The following is a 27880-nucleotide window of genomic DNA, read 5'->3' as shown; positions in this document are numbered from 1 at the left end:
AACTCCAAATTTAAGCCACACACACAGATACTGGAAACACCTCCTTAGCTAACATCTCCTGTTAGTCACAGCTTCTCAGGATAGAAGTTGAGCCCAAATTCCAGTACTTATCAAATTCAACTGAGCAATGCTGTCACTTCCTAAACAGTTGCAGACAAACTGCATTCAGTGTCTCTAATTCTAACTACAAGTTAATACAGAATTCACAAGAAAAGGTACAGAGTCTGCAGACTCTAAAGATATTTGAAGCTTTTTCATAATGGAAATATGAGGGGTTAAGAGATAACTACTCTTGAATCCACAGTTCCATAACCTATTTAAACACTGCAAAAAAACTAGATCAAAGTGGAAAAGAGAATTGCCTAGAAAGGTAATTGTGGAGAAACAAACATGGTGAAATGTTCCACTGCCTGGGGAGGGTATGAACTTGTGCTAGGAGAGGTTTGTCTCTACAGTCATGGGACCCTGCCAAACATTTAAACTCTCATACCTCAATCTGCTCACCTGCAAAATGAAAAAACTGGCCATAAAGAGTTGCTATAGTCCTTTCAGTTCTAAAATTCTGAAAACAGACCGCTATGCTATTCTCGCCAAAGGATTTTTTTTAATAGTATACCTGTACACATCATAGCATATACGATACAAAGTTGTAAAGTAACATAGCCAAAAACAGCAGACTCCTGTGTGTCTCTTCTCCACCCCTGAATTCCATTCCCCAGAAGAAGCTCCTTCAACTCTGCAAGATATTTCTTCTGGTAATTAATTCCACATTTGTAAATCACACATTTAAATTAGAATTTCCCAGGTTTTTTTTTTTTTTTTTTTCAGTTTTAGACATTATAAAAAGTCCTTTTCTCAATCTATTGGGGCATTTATTCACCCACCCCACTTCCCCAGGTATAGCCACACTGTTGAGATGCAAACGATATAAAAATTACATACACATATATGTGTGTACATATTTACATATCATCCTGTTCCCAGTGAGGTCACATTTTGGTTAATAAATAAGCTTTCATTTCACATCCAAACACTTCACAAAATGTAGCAGGCAAAAAATTAAAAGCTTGGCCTCTGTATTAAAAATCCTGGATTCGGTTTGAGTCCATGATGTATAGCAGCTGAGTGTGAAAATGTGCTAAGGAAACCTAACTCAAAACTGGAGTTGGGAACCCACGAAGAGAGGTCTCTGAGACACATACCACTTGTGGTCACAGCTTGCGTAGTCCGGGAAAAAAGAAGAAAGGTTTCCTCTCAGCCCAGCAACAGTAAGCTGCCCTTGCCTACAGCCAATGAGAAGCCACCACCACTTAGAACTCTCATTTTCCTCCAATAAACTTTTGTTCAAAACAAATCCCTCAAATCTATGGTACCCCATAGTTTGTCCCAACTGTAATTTTTCCACTCTTCCCAAATAAGCTCAATTTTTGCTGGCTGAACAGTTTACCTTTTTTTCTTTTAAAAGGTTGACATTTCTATGGTCAACAAACCTTCAACAAAGCAAGAAAGAATATCCAATGGAAAAAAGACAGTCTCTTCAACAAACGGTGCTGGGAAAACTGGACAGAAACATGCAGAAGAATAAAACTGGACCACTTTCTTACACCATATACAAAAATAAATTCAAAATGGATGAAAGACCTAAAATGAGACAGGAAACCATCCAAATCCTAGAAGAGAACACAGGCAGCAACCTCTTTGACCTTGGCCAGAGCAACTTCTTACCCGACGTGTTGCCAGAGGCAAGGGACACAAAAGTAAACATGAACTACTGCAACTTTATCAAGATAAAAAAGTTCTGCAAAATGAAGGAATAATCAGCAAAACTAAAAGGCCACCTACAGAATGGGAGAAGATATTTGCAAATGACATATCTGATAAAGAGTTAGTATCCTAAAGCTATAAAGAACTTAGCAAACTCAACACCCAAAAAACAAACAACCCAGTTAAGAAATGGGCAGAAGACAAGAATAGACACTTTTCTGAAGAAGACATCCAGAAGGCTAACAGACACATGAAAAGATGCTCGACATTACTCAGCATTAGGGAAATACAAATCAAAACCACGATGAGATACCACCTCACACCTGTCAGAATGGCTAAAATTAACAACACAAGCAACAACAGGTGTTGGCAAGCCCAAAATCAAACATGAATTGCAAGGTTGTCTTGGACTGGCAGGTTATTGTAGCAACTGGATCCCAAACTTTCCCCTTATGGCCCAAGATTTATACACTTTGTTAAAAACTACTAAATCTGAATCTAACATCTGGAAGATTCAGATAACATGACTTTTCAAATCCTAAAAGTTAAAAAAACAAAAAAAAAACAAAAAACAACTGTCCTTGGACACCCCAATTGTCAACTCCCTTTCTGTATATGAAAAAGAAGGGAATGCCCTTGAAGCACTCTCCCAAAAGCATGGAGATTGCCATTGATCCATTGGATATTACAGCCAACAACTAGATCCTGTAGCCTGTGGATACCCCATGCCTCACACCTATGTCTTTTACTTTCTCTTATAAAGACCACTAAGGAAATAGTCATAGGATCTCCTTTAACCATCTTTGTGCCACATGCAGTTTGAAGTTCTTAACTCTCATCATAGCATCTTTCAGTAGGCTGTCTCACTTAGTAAGTCACTGTAATAACTCATCACTGTAATAAATCACTGTAAAAACCTTAGCCCTGCTACTATTTTTCCCCTCTTACTCTGACGAAACCCCCCATAACTGCTCAATACCAACAGATCACCCTCTGACTCCCTGTGATGACTTATAGAAAACTCTTTGAGTAACACTGACTACTCATGGTTCACTGATGGTTCTTATGTGCAAAATGAAGATGGTAAATATCACGCTGAGTATGCAATATCAACTCCTTTTGAAGGAACTAAAGCAGCACCTTTAACTTTGGCTACTTTGGCCCAACAAACCAAACCATACACACTGGGGCCTGTATCCTAATCAATAGCAAAACTGCCAACGTTTACACAGATAGTAGATATACCTTTGGAGTAGCTCATGACTTTGAAATGTTATGGCAACAATGTGGCTTCCTTCAAAGACAAAATTAAAAGCAGACAAAATTAAAAGCAGACTTTTTTTCCAGAAATTATTGGATGCTATACTATTATCTGCTGCTTTGGCTATTACTAAGATTCCAGAGCATTCTAAGCTTGACTTTTGGAAGGCTAAAGGAAATCACCTTGCTGACATTTCTGCAAAATAGACTGCCCTCCAAAGTTCCAAAGTCAAACTTCTGTCGTGGTCCAAAGGAACTCATCTTCAGATGATAATGTGGAGAAACTGACTAGAGACACCCAATGGTCAGCACAAGAAAGGAAAAAACAGTATTGGCAATCGGATGGTTGCTGGTATAAGAAGAGAAACCTCTGGTTTGGGTCAAATAAAAAAATAGCCCTACCAGAAATTCTAAAACTCCCACTACTGACAACTGTACATGCATTAAACTATCAGTTGATACATAAAATGAGATGTTTAGGAACCAATACTGGTAGGGAAATATTAACAAGGCTTCAGAAAGTGCCTACTTTACTCGTCCCACCTGCCCAAAATAAAATCCAGGGCAACCCGTGTGCACAGTTCCTGGGCACTTTAAATTGCCTAATGGACCATTCAAGGTTTGGCAAATGGATTTATTCAGCTACTTCCATCTTACGGATATAAATATGTTTTGGTAATAATTTGCATGTTTTCCCACTGGGTCAAGCCTTTCCAGGTAGACAAGCTACTGCCTCTTCAGAAGCTAAAATCCTATTGGAAAAGCATCTATACACAGGGAATCCCTCTTGAGCTTCACAGCTACCAGGGAACCCATTTTTACTGGTCAAATATCATGGCAAGTCTGTGCTGTTTGGCCAGTTCTACAGCATTTTCACTGTAGTTATCATCCTCACTCCTCAGGACTAGTCAAGTGAACCAAAGGCATCATCAAAACCCAACTGGCAAAATTTGTGGAAACTCTCCAAATGCCTTGGTGGTTGGTTGGTTCTTCTAAATCTCAGATCCACCCCCTTTGGAGCTCATAAACTCTCATCCTTTGAGTTATTTACTGGGTTCCCTGTAAATCTAGCTTCCACATCTTTTTACCTGCACCTAATAAAAGGAGATACAGTTCAATATTGCGAATGTCTAATTACATCTCTTGAAAATAATCATGCTCAAGTAGAGCAATCTTTTCACAGTGTGTTCCCAGGAGATGAAGACCCAAACACCACACCCTGCAACCTTGGCATTTTGTTTATTGGAAAAGATATCTCCAATAAGACTCTCTTCAACCACACTAGAAAAAGGCGTTTACCAAGTGTTACTGACTAATCCCTGTGCAGCCAAAATCCAAGGAGTAGACTCCTAGATCCATGTGTTCCATGTAAAGAACACTCTAAAACTTGACTGGACTTGTACACCAACTGGTGGCCTCAAATTAAAGATTTCCAGGAACTGAAGCAGACAACAGCTGGAGCAGACAGCTTTCCCCAGGATGATGGCATCAGGCCAATACTCTTTCTGCTTTTTCTTATTTGTTTTCTCCTTCTCTATCCTGGAGGGACAACACCCTCCTTCACGTTTCCCAATCCCTCACAAAACGGGGAAACCTTCCTGATAGTTCAGATTCTGTTGAACAAACCCTGTCATCCAAAACCCCAATCTGTCCAGGACAGCCATGACCTTGTAGTCTTCCTCACAGCAACCTTCTCCTTCATCTCCACTACAACCACTAACTATACCTGCACCTCTATGGATATTTGTCACTAAGTCAAATTTCTACAACCACGTTTTCCTGTACCTTGGTTTGATCTCTCCCCTGCCATAACTCTCAATGCAACTAATCATACCAATTCCACCCATACAGTTTCCCATTCCCACTACTACCTTAGGTCTGCTTGCCCTAGCCAAACAACCTCCTCTCTATATGGCCTTTGAGAGCAAAGTCCACAGAACAATATGGTTTCTCCCTACTTGTTCCTCAAACACCACTGACCCTTAGCTTGAAAGGACCAACTGAAAAATCCCAATTAAGAGCCCTATTAATAATCAAACCCTAGCAGGAATCTTATATGCACCACCTGGTTTTATCTTTGTGGCGAACCGGCCTCTCAGTGGGCCTATGAATGTTTAGACAGCTGGCAGGTTGGAGGCCAATGCTTGCTAGAATAACTGTCTCTGTGAACATCCACAATAAATCTGAAGCCTTCCTGTGGTCTTCCTCCCTAAACCTTCAACTCTGCATTCACCAGGAACTCCCCAGAGGTATACAGGACTCTGGATGCCTCTATCGTAGGTATTCACACCAATGAACAAATTATTAGAAATCTCTCTCTGGAGTTGGGAAAACTTGCCAATTCCTCTGTTAAGACAATAGCAGTCCAACCACAATTATTTGACTCATTGGTTAAAGTAGTTTTGGACCATCACATCGTCCTTGATTACCCACTTGCTAAATACAGAGGTATTTGTGTGATAGCAAGCAACTAACACACATGAATAAATTCTTCCAAAGAACCAGAAACCCAAATACATCAAATTAGGGAACAAGTACATTGCTACAGCAAATTCCACCTGATGATCCGTGATCCTTTGATCTCTTTGGCTAGTTACCTTCAGGTTTAGGCTCCTGGTTTAGGACTATTACACAAACTGGAGTCATTATTCTGCTCATCTTATTTTATATAATCATTTTCAAACTTTGTACCTGGTGCCTGTCAAACCTTTGGGTAGAAATAACATACCCAATAAGATGATGCTGGCTCAATGCATCAAGATGATCTCCAATGCTTACAACCTAAGATATAGACTTTAGATGGGAAATGCCTGAGAGTTCTCTCTTCCACTCACCCTTGTTACTCAAATGTGGCCTCAACAGTTTCCAATCTGGGCACTTTTCCTTGACATGGGACAGGACCCTAGGAAAGGTTCTTCCTCACATCAAGAAATAAAAATGTTTCTAATAAGAACAGATGACCCAACTCTTGATCAGTGATGCTCTTAAAGAAATATTTTGATCACACTGGGGAAATGTAAAAATGTGTTACGGAAACCAGACTCAAAATTGGAGTTGGGAAGCCAAAAAGGGAGGGCTCTGACACACGTACCACTCGTGGTCACAGCTTGCACAATCCAGAAGAAAAATTTCCTCTCAGCCCAGCAACAGCAAGCTGCCCTCACCTGCAGCCAATGAGAAGCCACTACCGCTTGGAAATCTCATTTTTCTTCCAAAGAACTCGTGTTCAAAAGCCCTCCCAACTTGCTCCTTTTCTCTATAAAAGGATACTCTCCTCCTTTATTCTCCCAACCTGCCTATAGTTCACCATCAATTGCCTGTCCTGAATTGCAGTTCCTCTGTTACCCTGAATAAATTTGGCTGAACTGCTTACCTTTTCCTTTTAAAAGGCTGATAGAAGGGGCGCCTGGGTGGCTCAGTCGGTTAAGCGACCGACTTCGACTCAGGTCATGATCTCACGGTCCGTGAGTTCGAGCCCTGCATCGGGCTCTGTGCTGACAGCTCAGAGCCTGGAGCCTATTTCAGATTCTGTGTCTCCCTCTCTCTGACCCTCCCTCGCTCATGCTCTGTTTCTCTCTGTCTCAAAAATAAATAAATGTTAAAAAAAAAAATTAAAAAATAAATAAATAAATAATAAAAGGCTGATAGAAGTATATACCTAGAAGTTCCTTATTTTCTCTGAATCTTAACTGTTTCCCTCCTATATAATCTAAATATAATAGCACCCACTACAAAATGGTTAAATCACAAAGCACAAATATGGTACATGTCAAAGTACTTTGCTAATTATAAAGCTAATCATAAAACATACAGAAATGTTACTTTCTGCTCTTGCCTTTACTAAGAGACCAGATCCCTATAAATGAAATCCCTGACATTATTGGTCACTCTTGAGCACTGTTCCTCTACTTAGGCTGAGTTAGAAGTCACTGAAAATAAGAGTGAAATAGATATCAATTGTGTTCCAAGGCCAGAATGTGAGTGTCCAGTTCTTCAAAGGGCTCACGTGTACACAGAATATAAAATAAATACCTAAGCATGGATTTGAGAAGGCAATTTAGTTTTCTATTCACCTGGAGAGGAAGCTTCCTTACCAAAATTTTATTTTAAGTAATATGAGAACAAAATTTCAAAAGTCACCCCTCAGGCAACTCTTGTTTCTTCTAATATGTACCTCTCTATTTTGAAATAATTTGTACATTTGCTTTTTGACTTGTAGACATTATCTATTGGCTTCCTATTATGATAGAATGAACTTCGTAGAGAAAGGGTTCTGAGCCAAACTTGAGATATTATGATGCAGAACTGTCCAGTGATGCATTACTCTAAACCACCCTTTCATTTCTAGTCTTCAAAGGCCTACATTATAAGCAATACAACCTAGAGTGTCTCTGTTTAGAGACAATAAGGAAGCTAGCTGGGCAGCTGGGCCTAAAGTATTAGACCACTCTAAACCTCTCTCTGAATCTAGTTCAGGGATGCTCGGTTTCTTTTGCCCTTTTCACCCACCCCACACGGTTTAGTCCTGTTCCTAAAGCTATAGGACAAATGAAAAAGGAGACCCCAAACAGTTTCAGGACAGGCGTGGGCATAATTCTTATGAGTTCTACGGACAGGGATTAACTGGAGCTAAAAGAAACCAGCTTTTAATTATCTGAAAAGTTATCTAAAGCCGACAAGATGCAGCATTAAAATTTATGGACTGAATCTCCTGCACTACATCTGTCCAAAGGAGACCACTAATGTTCTCCAAATGTAGACTTCGGCTGGGGTACGCTAGGTTTGAGGCAGGGACAACATAGGGTCCAGTGCCAGGTTTACAAGTAAACTTGAGGTCAGGCAGGTGACCCTGTCAAACAGGCATGGTACATTAAGGAAAGGAAATCTTTTCTCTCATTAATCAACAGGATAAAGGTGATTAAGCAGGAATTATTTTTCAATGACCTACATAATTTCATCAGGCTGCTATGGCTATTAGCAGACAGCAGATGACTTCCTAACAAGATGAATTTGATAGCACAGCCCTTCCCGAGAAGGCTGGGTGTGGGCCCAATCGGTTGACACTGCCTACTACTACTCCTCAGCTTGGGGATCCTTCCTCCAATGGGGATATCTCCCCGTCACTGGATGGCTGAGGCTGCAGCACTTGCTGAATGGTGGAAGCCGGGTCTGTTAAGGGATGGATCCAGGTAGGTGAGACAGAGGTCACGTGATTCCCAAAGTTCCAAACAAACAAGACTACAGCTGCTACCAACACCTCACCCTGGCCAGGCTTGAAATAGAACAGCAGCTAGTTCATTCCCTAGCAGAAACGGGGTTAACAAGGAAGCATTGTTGGAGTCGGGGCGGGAGACAGACGGACAGGCATGCAGGCACGACATCAATAACAACCACCATCATTTGAACGCAGTTTCATTAGAGACCTTACGAAACTGAGCAAGAGCCACCCAACAAGTCCGCCCTTCCACCGGGAGAGTGCTACAAACCTCAGAGGGACGCCACCTCGGTCTCCCGTGAAAGCGAGGTGGTTTGGGGAGAAAAACTGAGCCCCAGATCTCTTCGCCTCTCCTCCTCCCGTAGGACCCCCGCTCTCTGGCCCCAGGGACCAAGGAAAGAGGTGGAGAGCCCTGATGACATCTTTCTCCGTCAAAATAAGCCGGCTCTCTCTCTCCCGGGGTCAGTCACCGAGTAACGCCGGGTCCCGCGGCTCTCGCAGCCACCTCGTCCCCGCAGTGCTGCGGCCCGATGCAGCGATCTAGTTTGGGGTATTCCCAGTGCAACCCCCATCCCAATACCTGCTCCTCCAGCCCAGTCGGCGGAATGCAGAGAAAGGACGCGTCTGCTCTCCCCACTCTCTTAACCCCCTAAAATAAAAGAAGTCCTCAAGCGGCAAAGCTCCAAGCAGGGTGCCACGTACCTGCCCGCGGACTCGGCTCCTCCTTCCACACAGTGCGGGACGCTCCGGACAAGTGTCCCCAAACTGTCGGGAAAGTTTGTGCCGCCGTCCAGGGTACACCGGACCCCGAGCCGCCACCCGCGCCGGACTCCAGGAGGGGCGGAGAGTCGGCTCCTCCCCGCCCGGCTCCAACTCAACAGCCCGGCCCTAGGAAGAAAGTAGGAGAAGGGAGAAGGTTTGAGCGCAACTTTCCGACCATGCGTCAGCGGGCGGCTGAGCCGCGCGGATCCGGGGCTCTGCACCACTCCCCCCTCCCAACTCTGTGCTCCTGGGAGCGCGAGCGGGGCGGGGCGAGCCGGGGCAAGGCGGGGCCCAACCTGCCCGGCAGCCCTGGGGAGCACGGGGCCCGACCCCGCCCCGGCCGCCGCCAGCCCCGCCCCCACCCCTGCCCTTGGGACGCTCGGCAGCCAGGTGCGCCAGGGCTTGGGCTCCGCGGCGCGGCAGCCTTGCGCGGGTTTCCAGGGTGAAGGGGGAGGAGCCTCGGAGGGAAACTTTCCACCGAAACTTAACCCGGGCGACGTGGAGTACACCCCACCCCGCCTTTAGGGGCTCGTCTTTTGTCAGCACTGCATCCCTTCACACACAACCGCTCTCACACCTCCCCACCAACGAAAAAATAAATATTTATGAACCGGCCACAAGGCTGGTTTCTTGGGTCCTGCGGGGTGGAGGAAGTCAGACAACTCCGCATGTCACGGACGTTTTAGATTTCTTGCTCCCCAAAGGTTTGACGGCAGCCATTGGTGCCCTCTCCCCACTCCAATTTCTTTCACTGAAGCCTTTCTTTCTATCCCTGAGGTTTGAACTTTAAAACACTAACAAGGTCCCAAGAGAGCTGAGTCGATGACGGAAGCGTTCTCCTGTTATTTTACTGGCATATTCTACTGAAGTGAGCAGGGGGAGTTTTACTCTTGGCGGACTTAAGGAGTCAGGGTTTTGGGGAACGGAGGGCAGTGAGCAGGTGTTGCTTTTTGTTTTTAAGGTGAGTCAGCATTGTTGCAATTGTTCGCGAGTATATGTGTGCGTGGCACATGTTCCCTACCAATCCTCCCCCAACCCCCAGATGAGGGCTTTTTAATGTGGACAGTTCTACAGCAAAAAGGAACCATCCCCAACTCAGGACTCCCCAGAAAATGGCACAGCAGGTTCAGGATCCATTACCCCAGCACCCGGGGAGAGGAGTTGGTGGTGGTCTTTGGCCCGGCGCGGGTCTCCTTTCCAGAGCCCAGACCTCCACGGTGTAGGGCCTAGCCTCTCCTTTGCCCTTAGACACTTGGGGCTGTGCCCATTGCCAAAGTAGGCGGCGCTGACTTCCCTCCCCTATTCCTGCATCTCCCACGCCCCCTGGGTGCTTGGGCAGCAGAGTCAATGCTCTGCTTTCTGGACTTTAAAGCCAGGAGGAGGAATCAAATTCTTAGGTAGAGGCCTTCTTGGCATTTTCAGAGCCCTGTGGTTGGCATGGCTGAAACTTGAGGTAAGCCAAAACCTGAGCAGGTCGGGCCACACCACAACTTACAAAGGTGGATGTGGAGAATTTTCCACCTCAGCAGAGTCCTGCTGGCACCTCACCAAATTCTCCTTTGGAGGAGTATCCTCCTCCCTCCATTCTCAGTGAATGGCGTCCGGGGAAAACCAAAATCAGGTATATCTAGTTTCAAGTTCTCTCTTGCAACCATGGTAATGGGATGATAGGAACTACACACTTCCTTCTAAGGCTGTCTACGACCACTGCTGTGGCTCATGGAAAGCACCACCAACACAGGTTGCACTTGCTGGGAGTCCTTTCAGGATTCACTAGCCTTTCACCTGTAACAAGTGTAGACAAGGGTCTCAAGTAAAATCTGGGGAAGGACAAGGGAGAAAAAAGGGGAAAGTTCTACCCAGCAGGTCACCTTGGCCTGCTCTAATAATTGGAATGTGGGGAAATCATTAGTGCTTTTTGCATGCTAGGCATTCTTCTAGGTGTTGGAGACAAAGGGGATAACAAAAAAACTTAAAAATTCTAGCCCTAATGGAGCTTACCTTCCAAATGGGAGAGAGACAGATGATAAATGTGTGGACTGCCATATGATTAGAAATGCTACGGAGAAAAATTAAGCAGGGAGGGGACATGAGGAGGAACAGGTTTTTTGTTTTTTTTTTCAAAATTTTGTTTAAATTCTAGTTAACATATAGGGTAATACTGGTTGCAGGAGTAGAATTTAATGATTCATCACTTACGTATAACACCCAGTGCTCAACACAAGTGCCTTCCTTAATATCTATCACCCATTCAGCCCATCCCCCCCTGCCCACTTCCCCTCAGCACCCTTGGTTTATTCTCTATAGTTAAGAGCCTCTTATGGTTCTCCTCCCTCTTTTTTTCCCCTTCACCTATATTCATCTGTCTTGTTTCATATGGTATTTGTCTTTCTCGAACTAATTTATTTCAATTAGCATAATACACTCTAGCTCCAACCACATTGTTGCAAATGGCAAGGTTTCATTCTTTTTTGATGGCTGAGTAATATTTGTGTGTGTGTGTGTGTGTGTGTGTGTGTGTGTACACATGTATACACATCTTTATCCATTCATCAGTTGGACATTTGGGCTTTTTCCATAATTTGGCTATTGTTGATAATGCTATGAACATCAGGATGTATGTGCCCCCTTCGAATCTATATTTTTATATCCTTTGGGTAATGCTTGGTAGTGATTGCTGGATCATAGGGTCTATTTTTAACTCTTTGAGGGACCTCCATACTGTTTGCCAGTGTGGCTGCACCAGTTTGCATTCCCACCAACAGTGCAAGACGGTTCCTCTTCTCATCCTCGCCAAAACCTGTTTCTTGTGCTATTAATTTTAGCCATTCTGACAGGTGTGAGGTGGTATCTCATCATGGTTTTGATTTGTATTTCCCTTATTATGAGTGATGGTGAGCATCTTTTCACGTGTCCGTTGGCCATGGTGCTCTTTTAAATAAGAGCATCTAGCAACACCTCTGTAGGAAGTAATATTTGAGCAAAGGCCTAAAGGAGCAAGATATCTGGACAGACAACTTTCAAGGCAGAAAGCACAGCAAGTACAAAAGCCCTGAGGCAGAATTATGCCTAAGTGCACTAGGAAGAGCCAAGAGGCCAGAATGGCAGATCGAAGAAGGTAAAGACAGGGAAGAGGTTGGGGTGAGACAGTTCAGGTGAGGCTTTTACTCTGAGTTGGGAGCCATTGGAGAGTTTAGGGTGGAAAAGTGACATCTTCTGTCACATTTTAATAGGATAACTTTGCTAGATTGAGTATAGACAGTAGTGGGTAGCAGAAACCAATTAAAAGGCTACTGAAATAATCTAAGAGCAAGAGGATAGTGACTTGGACCAGGGAGATATGGGTGGAGGTGATGAACTGACAGGAATCCCTCACAGGTTGAATGTGAAGTATGACGGAAAGAAAGCAAAGAAGACTGAGGTGTTTGTCCTGAGCAGCTGAAAGGATGCAACTGCCAGGGCAAAGAAGACGACTTCAAAAGTTGCAGGTTGGGATAAAAATCAAGAAGGCCAAAGGGATGACAGGAAAAAAAAGGACACATAATTTGAACAATCTTCAATTTCCTCAGTTTATAAAATGAAAAAAATACCTACTTCATTAGGGTTGTTTTAAGGATAACATGAATTAATCCAGTGAAGTGGCTAGCACAGTACCTAATAAATGGCAAGCAGTTAAGTTTCCTGTGTACAATACGAATTTCATACATATCCACTCTGCCCTCTGGGGATGAAACAGAGTCATTGTTTCAGAGGAAATAAGTCTTACTAAAAGGAGAGGGAAAAGAAAACAAAGAAAGAACATGAAATAAAAATACAAAAACAATGGAATATTACTCAGCCATAAAAAAGAATGAAATCTTGCCCTTTGGGACAAGGATGAACCTTGAGAGTGTTGTGCTATGTGAGATAAGTCAAACAGAGAAAGACAAATACTATATGATTTCACTTATATGTGGAATTTTAAAAATAAAATCAGACTCATAGATGCAGAGAACTGACTACTGATTGCCAGAGTGGGGGACAAAGTGGGTGAAAGGGATCAAGAAATACAAACATCCAGTTATAAAATAAATAAGTCATGGGAGAGTATTGAACAGCAGGGGAAATACAGTCAATATTATTGTATTAACTTTTTACGGTGACAACTGGTAACTAGACCTATTAGGATGATCATGTATATAAACAATGTATATAAACATAAAATTGCTATGTTGTATACCTGAAATAGGATATTGTATTTCAATTATACTAAAATTTAGAAAGATGGAAAGTCATAGTCAATGCAGGAAAAAAACAGAAGAAATGAAGTCCAAGAAAAGTGTCTGATAAAATCCATGTTATAGTAGTTTCTCTGGAGTTCTAGTCCCTCAAGGAGACAAACTAAAGTATCAGAGTTTGATAGTTTGGGAAAGGAATTTGAAACATGAAAAGTTTGTAATAAAGCAAAAAATATATATATATATATAATAAGCAAAGAATTTTGGGTACTACTCCTTATAAAAAATTATTTCAAATAAGATGTAAGAATAGAAAAATATTCAAAAGAGAATTCTAAAAAGTAAAATTAAAAAAAACACAAATGACCACTGTATTTTAACAGTCCAGTCATATCAATTAAAGCTAGGATGAGAAACAATTATTTTTTATTTATAAATTTGGCAAGACTAGAAAAATTATAAAAAGTAATATTGTTGCATGTTGGATAATTTCATATCATGCTAAAGGAAGCTATAGTAATTTTTAGAAATGTGTATCTAAATATTGAAAATGTTTATACTTTTCAAACTAGAAATTTTACTTCCAGGAATTTATTCTAATATTCAAATATTTGCTAAAACTTTACATATAATGTGGCACCTGGGTGACTCAGTCAGTTAAGCATCTGACTTCTGCCCAGGTCATGATCTCACAATTCATGAGTTCAAGCCCTGCATTGGGCTCTGTGCTGACTGACAGTTCAAAGCCTGGAAACTGCTTCAGATTCTGTCGCTCTCTGCCCCCCCCCCCCAAAAAAAAATTAAAAAAAAAAACCTGTACATATAACAATGTCCATCACCGGGTCATTTAAGTATAGTGAAAAGAAATATCCTAAGTATCCAACAAGACAGAATTATGGTAAGCAATAGGTTATGGTAAAGCCACTTATGTTATTATAGGCAGATTTTTTAAAATATGGATGAATATCTATTAAATGAAAACATGTTCACAATATATTATAGTAACAGAATAAGCCATGGGGCACCTGGGTGGCTCAGTCAATTGAGCGTCCAACTCTTGATTTCGGCACCACATTGAGTGTGGAGCCTGCTTGGGACTGTCTCTCTCCCTCTCTCTGTGCCTCTCTCTCTCAAAATAAATAAACATTAAAATAAAATAAGCCTACCACAAAACAGAATGTAAAATAGTATTTTCCTGGGGTGCCTTGGTGGCTCCGTCAGTTGAGCGACACACTTTGGTTCAGGTCATAATCTCGTGGTTCGTGAGTTCGAGCCCTACATCAGGCTCTGTGCTGACAACTAGGAGCCTGGAGTCTGCTTTGGATTCTGTGTCTCCCTGTCTCTCTGCCCATCCCCTGCTTAAGCTCTTTCTCTCTCAAAAATAAACATTAAAAAAAATTTTTAAGGAGGATTCTCCTTACAAATTGTCATCCCTATATTAGGATGACTATTTTCTTTGTTCCTTTCTCTATTTCCACGTTTTCTGCCATAAGCAAGTGTCATGCTCTCTTGGGAGTGGAGCTGCTGAATATATAATGAGATTTAGTGAATATTGCCAAAAGTTTTCCAACATGGTTATACCAATTTATACTCCCACTGGCACTATATAAAAGAGTTCTAGTTTGAAACAATGCATTTTTAACATAATGTATCCAATAAACAGCCATTGATTTGAACTCTACTACTTTAGAAGTTAAAATGATTTCATGGAAGATAGAAGTACATTGTTGTGAATGCACAGATTAGTAATATAATGCCAACCCTTTCTAAGTTGTATTTTTCATTATCTCATTTATCCTTACCCTTTTCAGCTGTGTTATATACATTAGTCAAAGTATTCAGATTAGATTTCTTTAATGCAGCAGCTGCACAGGACTCCCTTTTCTTACCTCCTTTATCCCTGCTTTAAAATGTAATTGTATTTCAAATTGCCTTACACATTTCCCTCAAGATATTTAAAACATCAAAATCCATGATTATGTGAAAAAAGGAGAGCAGTATCTCATTAGTACTTGCAAACACTCTTCTTTCACAGAGCTCATGGGACTATAGTCTCTATCTTAACATCTCTGTGAGAAAGTGAACAAAGGCTATCAGCTCTGTTTAACAAAAACAGAAGTTCAGGTACAGCAAAGGGAAGAGGGCAGTTTGAGATGAGGATGTCAAAAAGATCCCTTCATTGACCCAGATACCTTGGAATCTAATCTAAAAAGACACAAAGACATTATCATTTATAGTCAGATTAAATCTAAATATAAATTGTCTCCTAAAGTTGCTTCTCTTAAGAAGAGCTTAGAAATGAACAATGTGTATCTTGTTAGAATATTAATCATTCTGTCAAGAAATTCTAACAAATACATTAATAATAAAATAAAATTGCTTTTCAGTGGTCTCATCTCCTGTGGAGATTATCAAGTGGTCAAGGTCTACCTACTCCACTGATGAAATATGTCTTATTTGTTATAAAAACTCCTTTCAAATCCACCTGTCTTCTCCTTTAAAGAAAGTCAGGGTAGGGGCGCCTGGGTAGTACAGTTGGTTAAGGGTCTGACTCTTGACCTCAGTTCAGGTCATGATCTCACAGTTCGTGAGTTCAAACCCCACATCGGGGTCTGTGCTGATGGTGCAGAGACTGCTTGGGGTTCTGTCTCTCCTTCTCTCTGTCCCCTCTCCCTCTTAATCTCTCCCTGCCTTCTCTCAAAATAGACTTTAAAAAAATGAAAATAAAATGAATCACTGTAGCATGTTAACAGCCTAAGCTCTGGAGCAGATGCAGCCGACAGGAGTGTGTTCAAATCCCAGCTCTACTGCTTTCCAGCTGTGTGACCTGGATCAAGTAACTAAGTAACTTCATTTCTTCTTGTGCCTCAGTTTTTGCTCTAATAAGAGGTCATCGTAGTAACTATATCACTAGTTTGTGATGAGGATTATGTAGCTCCCTGAGCACAGTGTAGAGCACATGATAAGCACTCAGTAGATTTAGTTTTCAAGGCAATTTTTAGGAATTTGTAATGAGGAAGTAATTCTAAAAGTGGATATTTAAGTACAAGTATTATCATACCAGCATGAATTTATAATATCAAAATTTTGGAAGTAATTTAATTATCAAATAGGAATGAACTAAAGTAAATTATGTTCTATCCAAACATAGTCAGTCTACCACATAGTATGATCTCCATTTTATTTAAAAAAAAAAAAAAAGCTATAAAATAAAACCCCTGTGTACATTCAGAACTACAACGTATGGTTGTGCAAGTTGTTCACTGCACAGGATGCCTGCCCTTGGAGCAAGTAAGATCTGAAATCTAGCTGTGCTCCGCTTATCAAGCTGTACACCCTGGTTCAAGATTGCATGCACCTAGAGAACAGGATGCCTTTTCCTGAATTGCCCAAAGGGTTAGTATGGGCTAGCATCACTTATGTGTAAATCTGGACAAAAACAAAAAAGATTGAAAAAACGCAAACCGAAGTATTAACTCTGATTATCTTGAAGAACCAGGATTCTAAGAGATATTTGCTTCATTCTAATTTTTTATATTTTCCCAGCTTTCTACAATGAATATGTTACTTTATGGTAAGAGAATAAATTTTACTTTTTAAAAAAGGTTGTGTCAAAAATGCAAATCAAAACTACAAGATAAAGCCTCACACATATTAGAATGGCCACTATCAAAAAAAAAAAAAACCCACAGAAAATAAATGCTGGGGAATATGTGGAGAAAAGGGAACCCTTGTGCACTATTGGTAGGAATGTAAATTGGTGCAGCCACTATGGAACAGACTAGGACAGTTCTTCAAAAAGTTAAAAATATACTTACCACATGACCCAGCAATCCCCCCTCTCACATAAAACCAACAGAATTGAAAGCAGGATGTTGGAGAAATAGTTGCACACCCATGTTCATAGCAACATTATTCACAATAGCCAAGAGGAAAAGGTGGGAAACTCTGGCATTGTCCTTGACTATCCAGCTCATCCAAAGTCATGCCCACTTCCTGGAGACAGTGACTGGTCTATGCAAGAAACAAAGTTTGGGTCCAGTCTTTGCAAATCAGAAAGGCAGTCCCAGCTCTGGAATTCTCCATAGGATCAGGCTGAGACTACCACAGTTCAACTGCTCACTCAGCAGGATCCTGCTCCCTTTACTCCCCTACAGGTGTTGAGCCTGAGATAAGAGTCCAATAATCTCCCTAAATGCAAATCTCTATTTTAGGGTCTGTTTCCTGGAGGACCCAACCAGGAACAATTGTTAAAGAAATCTTTTCCTTTCCTGATAGTCTCCTATATTTTCTTCTTCACTTTTATACTTGATCTTTTATAATTCATTTGGAGTTTACTTTTAGATAAAATCAGGATCTGATTATATTTTTCTTCTTACAGTGAGCTAATTTTCTCAGTACCATTTACTAAATAATCCAATATTTCTTTGATTTTATTTCTCTATGGCAAATTGCCTATATACACAGGTGTGTTTCTTGACTTTCTACCCTGACCTCTTGGCTTAAAGATTTGATCCTGGAACACTGTTTCGAAAGCTCTGGCTTATTTTTCAAAATTGTCTTTAGATATTCACCAAATACATTTTAGAATCACTTTATTGACATGCCTCCAAAAATCCTTCTGGGATTCTTTTTAATTACACTGAATTTATATTTTTGAGTATATTTTGAGTAATTTAATCTTCAAAATGTTAACCCATCCCATCTCTTAGCAGGATATTTTGCTTCATTTATTCAAGTATTTTTAAAATATCCCTTAATAGGGGTGCCTGGGTGGCTCAGTCAGTTAAGCGTCCGACTTCAGCTCAGGTCACGATCTCACAGTCCGTGAGTTCGAGCCCCGCGTCGGGCTCTTGGGCTGATGGCTCAGGACCTGGAGCCTGCTTTGGATTCTGTGTCTCCCTCTCTCTCTCTCTGCCCCTCCCCCGTTCATGCTCTGTCTCTCTCTGTCTCAAAAATAAATAAACGTTACCAAAAAAAATTTTTTAAATAAAATATCCCTTAATAAAGTTATATAATTTTTTCCACAATTATTGTCTGTACTCCTTAATAGCTCAATTTCTGTATATCATATGGTTTTGTTGCAATTAAAACGTTTTCTATTACTATTTCTAGTAATTTCATTGCTGGTATGAAGGTATGAAATTTATTTCTATATATTGATCACACATCTGGCTCTCTTGCTGGACTCTCTTTGGTTCTCAAGTTTGGTTGAATCTGAAGAGGATTTATATAAATTACCAACATCTGAAAGTGACATGTTGTAATGCATTCACCAATTCTTTCCAGTCACCTAGCATTAGAAGAGGTTTCTCTCCTTTTAAGTCTCCAACTCCCATAAGAAAGAGCGGAAACTTGCTTTTTCTAGACTCTTGTACAGATAGAACATAGATTTTGAAAGGGACACTAATGAGCTAAAGGAGAAACCACCACAACGCATCATTCTGCAAGATATAGAAAACAGAGACCGGCTTGGGGGAGAGATTCTCTCACTAGTACCCAGTGCTCACAGAGGTAGCATTGGCAATGCTCACTGCAGTGTCCACACAGAGTGGGAACAGCGCTGTCTCCCCTACAGCAGACCTGCAGGGTGATTGGTGTACATGCAGTTCCCAGTTATATGGCTTCTAAATCTGTATCTGTTGCCAATGTTACAGACTCAGTAAGCTGCCTAGTTTTGTTTAATAAGTTATTTAATAAGCTTGATGTGGTTTTTATAGATTTTAGCAGAACTAACAGTTATATTTCACATTTATTGTTATCTTTTTGCAATGGCCAAGACATCAACTCTAACTTGAAAGGCAGTCGTCACGGTAGAGATCATGATGTTGTTCTCAAACCTAAACAGAATACAAAGCAGTTGCTATTAATTGTCTACCCGATTTCAAGCCTTCAAGTTTTTTCCTTTCTACCAATTTTGTTTACAGAGGCAGAACTGCAGCTGCCCTTGCAACTAAAAGGTGGTCGTGTATCACAGTCAAGCCAATGGAATGTGATACAAGGTCCCTGTGTGAGCTTTCAGAAAGCCTGGCAGGCTAGGTTCCACAACTCTTTGCCCTCTCTCTACCTGCTTCCTCCTGCCTGGATCATGATTACCTAGAAAAGCAAAAGCCACCTTGAGAGGATGAGGGGGGAAAAGCTGGATATGTGAGATGATGATCACAAAGTAAGAAAGCTAGAAGAGGCCTAGAACACTGAAACTTTGTCAAAACATACACCAGAGCTATACTGTCCACCTCTGGACTTCCTGCTATGAGGAAAAAACCAATCCCTTGTGCATTTACCACTATTTTGGTTTCTTTTACATACAGGAAACACACTCCTAAGTAATACAGCACCTAAAATTTTTCTAAGTATGATGTTTATTATGAATTTTTGGTTGATGTCCATCATTAGGTCAAAATTTTTTCCTTAGATTCTAGATTATAGATATCTAATTTCTGGCATCTCCAGAATTGTTGTGCAGGAGAAGGAGCCAGCAGTCATGCTCAATTCACTATCTTAGCTAGAACCAGAAGTCTTTGACTTAATGCATGAAACATTCTTGCAAATATATTTGTGTAAGTACATATACATGCCTTAAGGATAAGGAATACACCAGGTGTGTGTGTGTGTGTGTGTGTGTGTGTACATAAGCATTTATTTCCTTCCTTCCCTTAAATACTGTACACACAAAAAGAACCTACCAAATTCCAAAACTTCTATGATTAGAGTTATAGGAATTTTTTTTTTAAAGGGAAGTAAATTTAGCTGGAGCTACCTAGAAATGTCTAATAGTTGGGGCACCCGGGTGGCTCAGTCACTTAAGCGTCTGACTTCAGCTCAGGTCATGATCTTGCAGTCCGTGGATGTGAGTCCCACATTGGACTCTGTGCTGACAGCTCAGAGCCTGGAGCCTGGCTTCGGGTTCTGTGTCTCCCTCTCTTTCTCTGTCCCCCTCCCCCACTCAACACTCTCTCAAAAATGAATAAATGTTAAAAAATAAATAAATAAGAAAGGTCTAATAGAATGGTACTTGAAAGTTCTACATCAAGATGGTAATGTAGGAAAATCCTGACCTCCCCTCTTTCCATGAATAAACTGAATCAACAGCTACACATGAAACAACTTCCTCTGAAAAAACAAAAAACACAAACTAGCTAAGCAAATCCTATGTATCAGACAAAGGATGGGGGAAAAAACCACATTAAAGCAGGTAGGAGTAGCTGAGACCATCTCAGACACACTGACACAAAATCAGGAGGGCAATCGAAACCTGGAGCTTCTACTCGAGGAGCTAAGGATTTTAAGCCTGCATTGGTCACATCAGTGTTCAACACCTGCACCTGAAAGAGAAGCCCGCAACATGCGAGCTTTGAAAACCAATAGGGCACATGTCCACAAGACCAACAAGGCTATAGAGAACTGAGAAACACCTCTTAAAGAGCTCACACTCTCAAACTTACCTATCACAGGGACCAGTGCAGAGGCAGCCAATTTAGAGGAGCCCAAACTTTATGTAAACAATGCTTATTTAATTATCTTAAACACCTGTCTGGATGGCAGGCATCTAACTTAACACACATCAAGGAACATACTGGGGCACTCTCTGGGAACAGAGGCTGGCATGCCCTATCTGCACTCTCCTTCTGCCTCACTCCAGCTCACCATTATCTCCTGGAAAGGAATAATTACCCTCCTCTGGTCTCCAATTTTTGTAGCTGTCACCAATGGACACCTAGATCACCTGGTGCTAGTAGCCAGTGGGACTTAATGCTTGCAGTTCCATAGGACTGTGTATGTTTGCATATTTTAAAAAATATATTTTTTTTGAGAGAGAGATCATGAGTGGAGGACAGGGAGGGAGAGGGAGAATCTTAATCAAGCCTACGCCCAGGACCAAGCCTGTAGCACAGAGCTCAATCCCATGTCCTTGAGATCAAGCATTGGATGCTTAACCGACTGAACCACTCAGGTGCCCTTATGTTTGCATACTTTAAAAGCTGCTGTCTGAGTAAACAAAAAAATAAAAATAAAAATAAAAAATAATAAAAGCTATATCCTGAGGGTCTGGCTTCCAATCAACCTGAACAAATGTACTGACTGGGATCCTATTCTTTGGGAAACTGACAAGTTTCGGCATACTCTCAATGACTGGGATCCACTAGCAATAAAATAGGCTGCCTGGGTAATCATGAAGGTTTGAGAGCCTAGAGCTAGGGCAGGGTTGAACAATAAGTTTCATCTCCTAAACAAGGTCACTCCTCCAAGGCTGGGAGAGGTGGCTGTTTTATCAAAGACACAGAAACCAATAGAGTCAAACAAACAAATGAAATGAAGATACAAAGAAATGTGTTCCAAATTGAAGAACGAAATAAAACACACAAAAAAAAAAGTCCTTAAGGAAACAGATAAGTGATTTACTTGATAGAGAATTCAAAATAATGGTCAGGAAAAATCTCATAGAACATAGGTGAAAAGTGGATGAACAGAATGAGAACTTTAACAAAGATGGAAAACATAGAACTACTGGGGTGTGTGGATGACTCAGTTGGTTGAACATCCAGCTCTTGGTTTCAGCTCAGGTCATGATTCCAGGGTCATGAGATCAAGCCCCACATCATGCTCTGCACTGAATGTGGAGCCCGCTTGGGATTCTCTCTTCTCTCTCTCTCTCTCTCTCTCTCTCTCTCTCTCTCTCAAATAAGAAGAAAAAAAGAAGAAAAGAAAATATAGAACGACCAAAAGGAAGTCACAGAGCTGAAAAATCAATAACTGAACTGGAAAATATAGGGATTCAACAGCAAATTAGATGAAGCAAAAGAAAAGATCAGTGAACTTTAAGAAAAGGCAGTGGAACTCACCCCATCAGAACAGCAAAAAGAAAGTGGAAAAAGAAAAAAAAAAGTGGAAGCTGCCTTAGGGATTCATGAGACAACATCAAGTGGACCAACATTTGCATTACAGGGGGCTCAGAAGGAGAGGGGCAGAAAACATAGTTGAAAAATAATTGATGAAAACTTCCCTAACCTAGTAAAAGAAACAGACATTACAATCCAGGAATCCCAGACAGTTCCAAAAAAGATGGATCCCAAAATATCTACACCAAAACACATTATAATTAAAATGTCCCAAGATAGAGAGAGGCTGGGAAGATGCGAGAGTAAGAGAACCCTAAGCTCACTACATCCCACAGATACAACTAGGTAACATTCACATCAGTGTAATAACCCAGAGGGGACTGGGTGGCTCAGTCAATTGAGCTTTTGACTCTTGATTTTGGCTCAGGTCATGATGTCATGGTTTGTGGGATTGAGCCCCATGTTGACAGCACGGAGCCTGTTTGGGATTGTCTCTCTGCCCCTCCCCTGCTCATACTCTGTCTCTCTCAAAATAAACAAACATTAAAAAAAAAAATATGAAGACTGGGAAAACAAACTCCACAACTAAAGGTAGAGAATAATCCACACTAAAAGAGAGTAGGAAGGGTGAAGATGCCATTTGGGAGTGAAACAGACATTGTCTGTGGTAGAAAGGGAGCCGGTAGCAGGTGAAGAATGAAAAGGAGACTTTCCGGGGGGGGGGGGGGTGCTACACATGAAAAACAAATCCCTATGACATTTGGCTCTTAAAGCAAGAAGGGAGGAGACACCACAGACCCAGGGCTTGGTGCAGCTCAGAATAATAGCTCTTCAAGTCTGCAATAAAAAGTGGCCTCCAATAAAACTACATTGCAAAAAAATGGGAAAGAAATAGAATAAAAAGAGTAAAAAAGTGGAAGAGGCAGAGCCTAAAGAATTTGTGGTGGAAAAAGTACTGGACTGATGTGTAGCGAATGGGAAGGTGGAGCATTTACTGAAATGGAAAGAATTTACAGGTACTGGCAATACTTGGGAACCTAAGGGAAATTTAGATTGTCCAGAGTTAATTGAAGCATTTCTTACCTCTCAAAAAGCTGGTAGAGGAAAAGATGGTACAAAAAGAAAATCTTTGACAGTGAATGTGATGAGAGCAAGTCAAAGAAGAAAAGATAGACTACTGATAAACCAAGTTTGCCAGAGGTCTTGATCTTGGACAAATAATTGGTGCCACAGACAGCAGTGGAGAATTAATGTTTCTCATGAAATGAAAAAATTCAGTAAAGGCAGACTTGGTGTTGGCAAAAGAGGCAAATTTGAAGTGTCCTCAAATTGTAACTGCTTTTTATGAAGACAGACTAACTTGGCATTCTTGTCCAGAAGATAAAGCTCATTGTTTGCATTGCTTCATCTAATATATAATATATAATATACAATATAGAGGAAATCTAGGTCTTGATTTTTTAATTTACTCATGAGAAAAAATAACATTCTAACGAAAATCAAGTTTGATATGTTTCTTTTGAAGTAGTATTGGGGGTTTTTTGGGGGGGATGGGTTCTGCAGCTATAGCACTGGTTACTTTGAACAAATAAAGGCTTTCTGTAATTGCTTCCTTTATCAGAAAAGAGCATTTGAGACATGGTATATTATTCTCCCGCATTAGAGAACACCTTCTCTAAGTGTTGGGGGAAATCTTTAGAGTCATTAATCACAATGTGTTCAACTCCTATATGCCTATCGACCATTCTGAGTTTTTTGTTTATTTGGGGACTTTTTATGCATATGCTTAAAATACGTATGTAACCACTGGGTGTTGTATGGAAACCAGTTTGACAATAAATTTAATATTAAAAAAATAAAATAAGTAAAAATAAATAAATAAATAAATAAATAAGCAAGGCAGCAAGGCAATCATGAATTTCTAAAACTAGGTCATCAGATATAAGTTCAGTTGATTGTGAGTTTTGAAACTGTTTATCAAAATTAAATAATTTGATTTGATTTGTATTAGAAAAAAAAGTATGTAAACGGTTTTCTTTTCTCCTCCCCCCCCCCTTGGTTTGTTTTTTTTTTTTTTTTACATTCATCAAAACATCAACAGCATTTTATAACCATGGATGAGCCTGTGTTGCTGGAATGCCATCATTTTCAGCAACATAAGAAATAAATCACATAAATAGAAATTTTTCCTGAAGCCTTAAACTTTCAAATTTTATAATTGGAAGATATATTTATATATTTTTTTTTTAATTTTTTTTTTCAACGTTTTTTATTTATTTTTTTTTTTGGGACAGAGAGAGACAGAGCATGAACGGGGGAGGGGCAGAGAGAGAGGGAGACACAGAATCGGAAACAGGCTCCAGGCTCCGAGCCATCAGCCCAGAGCCTGACGCGGGGCTCGAACTCACGGACCGCGAGATCGTGACCTGGCTGAAGTCGGACGCTTAACCGACTGCGCCACCCAGGCGCCCCTAATTGGAAGATTTAAATATAATGTAAACTTGGGGCACCTGGGTGTCTCAGTTGGTTAAGCATTCAACAACCCTTGATTTCAGCTCAGGCCATGATACCAGGGTCATGGGATCCCCACTGAGTATGAAGCCTGCTTAAGATTCACTCTCGCTCTGATAGAGTCCCAGACAAGAGGCACCTGGGTGGCTCAGTCAGTTAAGTGTCCGACTTTAGGTCAGATCATGATCTCACAGTTCTTGAGTTTGAGCCCCGAATCCAAGCCTAGAGTCTTCTTTGAGTTCTGTGTCTCCCTCTGTCTCTGCCCCTCCCCCTGTCTCTCTCAAAAATAAACATTTAAAAAAAAAAATTTTTTTTTTGACAGTTTCCCAGGGGCACCTGACTGGCTCAGTCGGTTGAGCGTCCAACTTCAGCTCAGGTCATGAGCTCACAGTTTGTGGGTTCCAGCCCCACGTCAGGCTCTGGGCTGACAGCTCAGAGCCTGGAGCCTCCTTTGGATTCTGTATCTCCCTCTCTCTCTGGCCCTCCCCTGCTCATGTTCTATCTCTGTCTCTCAAAAATGAATCAATGTTTTTTTTAAAAAAATTTTAAGCGTTTCCCAAACAAAAAATAAAGGAATTCATGACCACTAAACCAGCCCTGCAAGAAATTTTAAGTGGGACTCTAATAGTGGAGTGAAAAAAAAAAAAAAAAAAAAGCAGCAAAGGATACAAAGGACCAAAGAGCATCACTAGAAACACCAAATCTCCAGATAACACGATGGCAATAAATTTATCTTTCAATAATCACTCTGAATGTAAATGGACTAAATGCTCCAATTAAAAAAAAAAAAAAAGAGAGAGATCTTTATTCTGCCTACAAGACACTCGTTTTAGAATTAAGGACACCTGTAAATTGAACGTGTGGGGATGGAGAACCATCTATCATGCTAATGGATATGGAAAGAAAACTGGAGTAGCCATACTTCTATCAAACTAGATTTTAAAACAAAGACTGTAATAAGAGATGAAGAAGGACATTATATCATAATTAAGGGATCTATCCATCAAGAAGAGCTAACAATTGTAAATATTTATGCCCCCTACACGGAATACCCAAATACATAAATTAATCACAAACATTAAGAAACCCTTAGATAATAATACCATAATAGTAGGAGACTTTCATACCCCACTTACAACAGTGGACAGATCATCTAAGCAGAAAACCAACAAGTAAACAATGGTTTTGAATGACACACTGGACCAGATGTACTTAACAGATATATTCAGAACATTTCATCCTAAAGCAGAATACATATTCTTCTCCAGGGCACATGGAACATTCTCCAGAATAGATCACATACTGGGTCACAAAACAGCCCTCAACAGGTACAAAAAGATTGTGAACATACCAGGCATATTTTCAGATAACAATGCTATGAAACCTGAAATCAACTACAAGAAAAAATTTGGAAAGCCCTCAAATACATGGAGGTTAAAGAACATCCTACAGAAGAATGAATGGGTTAACCAGGAAATTGAAGAATAAAAAAATACATGGAAGCAAATGAAAAGGAGAACACGACAGTCCAAACCCTTTGGGATACAGCAAAGGCAGTCCAAGAGGAAAGTACATTGCAATTCAGACCTGTCTCAAGAAGCAAGAAAGGTCCCGGGGAGCCTGAGTGGCTCAGTCATTAAGCATCTGACTCTTGGTTTCGGCTCAGGTCATGATTAATGGTTTGTGAATTCAAGCCCCATTTTGGGCTTCATGCTGACAGTATGGAGCCTACTTGGAATTCTTTCTTCCCCTCCCCCATTCATTCTGTCTCTCAAGAATAAACAAACTTAAAAAGAAATTATAAAAAAAAAAAAAAAGAAGCAAGAAAGTTGCCAAATACACAACCTAACCTTACACATAAAAGAGCTAGAAAAGGAAGAGCAAATAAAGCCTAAAGCGACCAGAAGAAGAGAAATAATAGGGGTGCCTGGGTGGCTCAGTAGTTTAAACATCTGACTTCATCTCAGGTCATGATCTCATGGCATGAGAGTTCAAGCCCCACATTGGGCTCTGTGCTGACAGCTCAGAGCCTGGAGCCTGTTTCAGAATCTGTGTCTCTCTCTTTGCCCTTCCCCCACTTACTCACATGCTCGCTCTCTCGCTCTCTCTCTCTCTCTCTCAAAAATAAACATCAAAAAAAATTTTTTAAGGGAAATAAAGATTAGACCAGAAATACACATTACAAAACAAACAAACAACAACAAAAGGGATCAATAAAACTAAGAGCTGGTTCTTTCAAAGAATAAACAAAATTGATAATTCCCTAGCCAGACATATCAAAAAGAAAAGAGAAAGAACCCAAATACCCAAATAGATAAAATCATGAATATAAGAGGAGAGATCACAACCAACACCACAGAAATACAATTATAAAAGAATACTATGTAACATTATATGTCAACAAACTGGGCGATCTGGAAGAAATGGGCAAATTCCTAGAAACTCACAAACTATCAAAACTGAAACAGGAAGCAATAGAAAATTTTAACAGACCCATAACCAGCAAAGAAATTGAATCAGTAGCCAAAAAATTCCCAACAAACAAGAATCCTGGGCCAGATGGCTTCCCAGGGGAATTCTATCAGACATTTAAAGAGTTACTGCCTATTCTTCTCAAGCTGTTCCAAAAAATAGAAATGGTAGAAAAGCTTCCAAACTCCTTCTATGAAGCCAACATTACCTTGATTCCAAAACCAAAGACCCCTCTAAAAGGGAAAATTACAGGTCAATATCCCTGATGAACCTGGATGCAAAAATTCTCAACAAGATACTAGCAAATCGAATTCAACAGTACATTAAAAGAATTATTCAACATGATCAAGTGGGATTTATTCCTGGGCTGCAGGGCTGGTTCAATATTCACAAATCAATCAATGTGATACACAACATTAACATAAAGGATAAGAACCATATGATCCTGTCAATAGATGCAGAAAAAGCACTTGACAAAATACAGCATCCTTTCTTCATAAAAACCCTCTCAACAAAGTAGAGATAGATGGAATATACCTCAACATCATAAAGGCCATATACGAAAGACCAACAGCTAATATCATCCTCAATGGAGAAAAACTGAGAGTCTTTCCTTTATGGTAGGGAACAAGACAAGGATGCCCACTCTCATCATTACTATTTAACACAGTACCGGAAGTCTTAGCCTCAGCAATCAGAAAACAAAAAGAAATAAAGGGCATGGAAACCAGCAAAGAAGAAGTCAACTTTCACTCTTTTTTTTTAATTTTTTAATGTTTATTTATTTTTGAGAAAGACACAGAACATGCAAGGGGGAGGGGCAAAGAAAGAGGGAGACA

General features: G+C 40.6%; 1 protein-coding gene and 1 pseudogene across 1 annotated transcript in view; one reads left to right on the top strand and one right to left on the bottom strand.

Annotated features, from left to right (window-relative positions):
* FHIP1A (FHF complex subunit HOOK interacting protein 1A) overlaps window positions 1–9253 on the bottom strand; it is a 245077-nt gene extending 235824 nt beyond the window's left edge. The window contains exon 1 of the mRNA XM_049632271.1: window positions 8942–9253. The gene's annotated coding sequence lies outside the window, so the exon portion shown is untranslated. The remainder of the gene's footprint in view (window positions 1–8941) is intronic.
* Window positions 9254–22882: 13629 nt separating this feature from the next.
* Window positions 22883–23470, top strand: LOC125922444 (chromobox protein homolog 3-like; annotated as a pseudogene).
* The last annotated feature ends 4410 nt before the right edge of the window (window positions 23471–27880 follow it).

The sequence above is a fragment of the Panthera uncia genome, chromosome B1 (assembly GCF_023721935.1).
Source record: "Panthera uncia isolate 11264 chromosome B1, Puncia_PCG_1.0, whole genome shotgun sequence".
NCBI lineage: Eukaryota > Metazoa > Chordata > Mammalia > Carnivora > Felidae > Panthera > Panthera uncia.
This window is presented reverse-complemented; position numbering and strand designations above follow the sequence as displayed.